This window comes from Marmota monax, unplaced genomic scaffold (assembly GCF_021218885.2).
Source record: "Marmota monax isolate L192 unplaced genomic scaffold, Marmota_monax_Labrador192_F-V1.1 WCK01_AAM20220418_F8-fsc00014, whole genome shotgun sequence".
NCBI lineage: Eukaryota > Metazoa > Chordata > Mammalia > Rodentia > Sciuridae > Marmota > Marmota monax.
In genome coordinates this window covers 5678842-5684841 of record NW_026695222.1, presented here as the reverse complement: position 1 = coordinate 5684841, position 6000 = coordinate 5678842, and positions in this window count along the sequence as shown.

The window sequence follows — 6000 nt, the reverse complement described above, 5'->3', positions numbered from 1 at the left end:
GGCCTGGGACATAAACAAGTCACTTCACCCTGAGAAGGTGAAGCCTCTGGCAGGCTGTCCTCACCTGATAAGAGGGAAAGGTGAGAAGATCAGCCAGGAGACCACCAGACCAGATGTTTTTGACCCCAGGGTAAATGATATCATGGAGAAATCCGGTGGTAGCTGATAAGGATTGAAAGGGGGGCAGGGTCAAAAAGTCCAAAATGTTGTATAAATAATAGAACTAATGAACAGGAATTCAGCCATCGGAAACAAGGATGCACTCGAGCTGGAGAGCCTGATGAGCCTGATGAGGACCATTACTTGTCATCGTTTTCCTGATCCTCTGCGTGATCCTCACTGCCCTCAAACTCTACCGCCTGTCTAGACCCTGGTGAGAGCCTCAATATCTCCATAAGACCCTCTCCTCAACCAGCCATCCACTCCACACCAGGAAAATCCTGCCTTGGTTCTGGACCTGATCGCCGAGGTCTGAGTGAGTGTGCATCTGCTGGACATATAGCCTAAGGCTTAAGACTTTTGAGTTTAGCATGCAGAGGGAGTGTCTGTCATTAGCCTGTCATGATTAAGTGTGTTTGCAGTGCTTAGAATTAATCTAGAATTGTTTGCTGTGAATTAATTAATCTAGAATTGTTTGCTATGAATTGATTATGTCTACTGCAGTGCCTAGCATTAAGGATTGTCGTTTTCTTGATAAAGAACCTATAGAGTGAAATTGTATGGAGTGATTTGAGTGAATAAAGCATTGAAAAGGGGCAGAAGCTCATGGACATTCTTTATTTCTCCCCCTCGACTGCATACATCGCAACTTTGCCCCCTCGAGACACATGAGTAGAATGTGAGAATTACTACTGGTCCATCTCAGATAAATATTATTGATACCAGTGATGAGAATCAGGACTGAGTCCTGTTTCCAGGATGTGAAGATTGAACACCTGAGAAATGCCAAGGCAAGCTTAGAAAACAAGTTTTATTTCAAGGATAGAACAGAGATAGACCTCTCCCAAGAAAAGGGGCCCAGAGCTGGGTGTCCAAGGAAGTGGGGTGTCCTGCCCTTTTACACATTTTAGATTTCCTTTGTTCTCATGCTCTCTCCCCCATACATCCTATCTACAGACTAGTGACAAAAAGGTGGGCCACAAGGTGGATTGATCCAAGGGCAGGAATGAAGCAGGGGTATAGGCAGGAAAGAAGTCACCCAGGGTTATTCTTTGGCCACTAATTAACAACTCCTTGCAGGGAGCAATAATTCCATGGAGGCAGATAATCTTGTCAACAGGTGGAGGAGGGGAAGGAGCTCCGGAGGTATTAGCATTTTATTTCCTTTTGAATCAACCACCATCTTTCTGACCTAACCATTTGTCACCTACGCTGACTGTCCTTGCCCCTCACCCCCAGCTTCAGTATTTTCTGTCATTTTCATTTAAGCTATTCTGTGTGGAGGCATTAGATGGTAGTTTAAATTTATATTTCCTTGGAGTGAGTTTTGCACCATATTTTTTTCTGGAAATTAAATATTTATACTTGAAAAACAGCTTATAAGTCATTCCAAATTTATGGGAGTTATAAATGGGGATAATACCAGTACCCATATCATGGAATGGGAGATAATTGCATTAAAGCGTCCATGAAAAACACTCAATGTGATGTGCAGTGAAGAGTAAGAGCTCAATTAATATTAGATAGTATTATTTTATGGGTTGAACAAACAAACGCTTCAAAAATATGATAATCTTTGGTGCTAAGTGTCCATTTGAAGAGTGCCATAGTCTGGCTGGGCACAAATCACCGAGCCGCCACAAAGCACTTGTATGTTCAAACAGGAAACTTTATTGCCTGAACTCCAACAGCACTCCACGCACATTCCCCGGGAACTCTCCGGAACGCCACCCACGCAGCCCCTCTCTGGCACACCACACCAACTGGAACTCCCTCCACTGGAACTTCACCAACCAAGGCGAACTCCCCAGGAAATCCCGTAAGAACTCCAAAGTAGGGCGGACAGCAGGGGTCTATATACAATTGAATCAATCCAGCATCATCTTAATGGCTCGCCTCTCAACCATTACTTCTGGAAAAATGCCAGGGGCCATTCTGACTTGGCTGTGGCTCTCAACAGAAGAGGAAATCCAGAGGCACTTCTGAGTACAGACAAAGAAAAGATGAATCATTTTGATAGAACCAATAGAAAAAAAATGACACTGGAACCAGAAATAAAACATCCAAATAACTTCCAAGGCTACATTATTTTCATTTCAAATTAGTCTTAAACATCAAAGCGAAAGTCAAAATAATAACATTGAAAAATATTCATATTTCTCTTGTTCATATACACTTTTGGTAACTATTGACATATCTCATTGAGCAGAATATCTTCATCTTTTATCCATAAAATCATGTTCTTCAAAGATGGATAAAATGCATCTGGTTATAGTCAGTGTATTTTCACAATAATCACCATTACTATCAGTGGAGCCATTAAGTGGATTTTGAACTGAATTAGGCCAATCCCTCAGATAGAGGAAACAGAAATCAACATGGTAGAATGCTAGTACCTGAAATGCACATCCCATTTCAACCTTACAGGATTAGCAGGATTTTTTAGAATCTAAGGCAAGAAGGGCATATTAAGAACTTAAAACAACAACAAAATAACTGAAATTTTTTTTCATATGTTATGTGGAGGAAATGGTGATGTCTGTAAATACAGACAGGCAATAGGTAAGCAAACGCAACATAGGCAACAAAGATAAGAGGAATCTCGATCATGACCATTGTGCTAGACTTGGTTCAGTAGCCTTATGGGACCGTGAAATGATTCTGAATTGAGAAATGAGAAATGACATACCCACATTCTGGGAAGGTAGCTTTAGGAATCTTATCCATTATGGATGAAGTGGTTTTAGAGTCTGAGTGACAAATCCCTAAAGATTTTGCAAGAGTTGTTATGTATAATGAGACCATGAGTGTAGGTGATAGTACAGCAAGGGTAAAAGAGATGATTCATTTGAAATATGTTTTGAAACAGTTTTGACAAAACTTACTATACCTTGAAAAAACTTTTCAGATGAGGAAAATTAAAGCATGGTCAAAGATGGCATTGAGAAGATAATGAGTACTTTTTAATTCTAGAAAATATCATTAGGACTGGATTCAAACCAAATTTAGAAAGACGTCCATGAATTCAATTTGGGACTTTTTCATGTTGATAGTTGAATTTTTTTCACATTCGATAACATAATGCCGATAGTAATTAAAATTAATGGAAAGTCAAAGGTGGAAGCAATTTTGAATATGCCAGAAATTTTTATAGAGGAAAAGATAAATTAGAGGGGAGAATAGAGAGATAAACAGTTACAACTGTGGGGTAAATTTATGAGACAAAAAAAGATTGGCAAGTGAAACAATAAATTGATATTTTTATGGATGATACAATTATGATGAGATCAAAGCAATTTAGTACATAGATTTGATTAAGTATACATATTCTCCTCTAGCCATCTTCATTCCAATTCAACCCAAATGAGAAATCATCAGCACCATAATAAGAGAATAATTAAGAGAAATTATAATAATTAGCTTACATCCATATTTTTAATACTTTTATAATTAGAAAAGAGATCTTCCAAATGGATATTAAGTTACACTTTTGTCAACTCATTGTAGTACTCTAATTCACTCACTCAAAACATGTTTGTTTTTTAATTTCTAACTATTTTCAGGAACTATTCTAAGCCATGGCATTAGCAAAGCACACAACAGACCCCAAATTTCAATCCTTCTCAAAAACTTTTTGGTGGTTATGTAGGAAGTAATGCCCTGCCTTAAACTCATAGTAACTTCTCTGTTTACTCTGTTTTCCCTTCCCTGTCAAACGCAAGTGGAGCTAAACACCGATGAGATGATCATAACAAACAACCTAAATCAGGTTTGGTAATTGCGATCGGCCAAGAGACACCTGTCTAATAGAGATAAGTGGTTTTATGATTTCATTCCAACTCTGCTAACTGTAAAATGCCAAATAAACATTTAATATACCTCCTGTAATTCAGTAAGCCCATGTTTTGAGAAGAGAGATTAAACCACGTGCATAACTGTTCTAATTTTTCACATCCTGAGAGCATTTGCCATTGCAGTTCATTTTCCCAGAAAGGACAGTGAGTCCTTAAAATAATTATTTAGCTAACCTCTGAATGAACCAGCTCCACTGTCACTGTTAAAATTTGGATGTACTCATTGTATTAATAGGTTTTGGCTCATCTCTGCTTCTTATTTCCATTTTTTAAGAATAGATCTTGTTCTCAGTGGTCTACATTGTGCAAAGATAAAAGGCATATTTTAAATAAATCCTACTGTTGCTTTTAACTATTATTTCCCCTTAGAATTTAGATCTGGAATCTCACACAGTTAAATCATCGAATAGAAGACACTGAGGACATGCATCATTATGAAAAACTCCCTTACATAATGTTGGCTCACACTGTTAAAACTGGCTGATATTTTATATTAGTTCCAGAAATTTTCCTAGGATATAAAGTCAAAATGCTTTTCCTCAACTGGTCATTAAAACTGAAAATATTTACTACCAACATATGAGTAAATACTTATTATAAAAAATTATATTTGCACATGGTTTTGATCCTATTTGAAGTATGGCCCCATGTATGTATTATCAATCTTGCTTCGAAAATTCATTGTTATTGCTACGTATTTTTTGCTGCTTTAACTTCATTGAGATAAATTCTTGCTAGAACATCAAGACCCACAGATATATGTTTCCTGAAATTCTAAAATCTCACTAAAACCAAGAAAAACATTTCAAAATAGCCATCTGGAAGAAGTCTGGGATTTAGGAAGATATTCTCACCTCGAGTGGGCATCATTTCTATGCAATAAGGTTCTGTTCTATTGTATTTATAGATTTTACAGATGCTTGGAAATATGTTTTCCCTCTGAGAGAACATGAAGAAAACTAAATATCTACCAGAATTCCCAAGATGGTATGTTTTAAACAAAACCATGTCAAGACAATAAAAGAAAAAGGAACGAATAGATTTTGTTTTTTAATTTTTCTTAACAGTGACTAGTTTCTTTTGAAAACATTCCAGTAGGGGAGATCATAAAATAAGATTACAAATAAGGTAGCTTGCTTAAATTATTATGCATGAAAACTTCCTTTGGCCATGTGTTCCAGATGAAAGGAATTTATATCCATATTTCAATGTTAGTCATACATTCACTACATAATCTGTTCCATTTCATTACATGTCCAATAAATTTCATACTACCTTGCATCTTTTCATATACTACACTTTTTAAGATTTTATTTGTAGTGTTAGCTGAATTTTTCAAAACATAAAGAAGATGGTTTGTAGGCATTTTTCTGTTTCATATCATAAAACATGTATGGCTTATAGGAACACCATGTCTGTAGGTTATGGTTGTACGGCAAACATTCCACGGTCTTTTTTAAAGAAAGGAGTGTTTATTTCTCCCTCTATTGAAGGTCAAAGTTTATTTCTCACTCTACTGTAGTCAAAGTTTATTTCTCACTGTGCCAAAGTTCTAAATTTATTTCTCACTTTACCGAACGCTACAAGACATAAACAAACCTCTTTAAAAATAAACCACCAAGAGATGAACAAGGCTGGTAAGTCTTATAGTGAAACTCAGTCATATGTCTAGAGTTTCCACAGTCTTTTAAAACAAGTTGATTTCATGTGTTGTTTAAAATATCAGAAAAAAACAATGTTGAGGCATGTACCTTTTGCGAATGCCTTTGGATTTTAAGAGTGAACTAAAATGATCGTAGTTATATAAATAATTATGATGTTTGATGGAAGCTATTAGAAGGTTTTCAACACTGTATAACTCCTGTGAGGGTACAATTTTTTAGGGTGCAAGATGTAAGTCAGCAATCATCTGGTTGTTTGTTAAAGCACATATCTGGAGGAGGTCTAGGCTTTCCAGTGGGAGGTGGCTTGGGAAAGCTATATCACT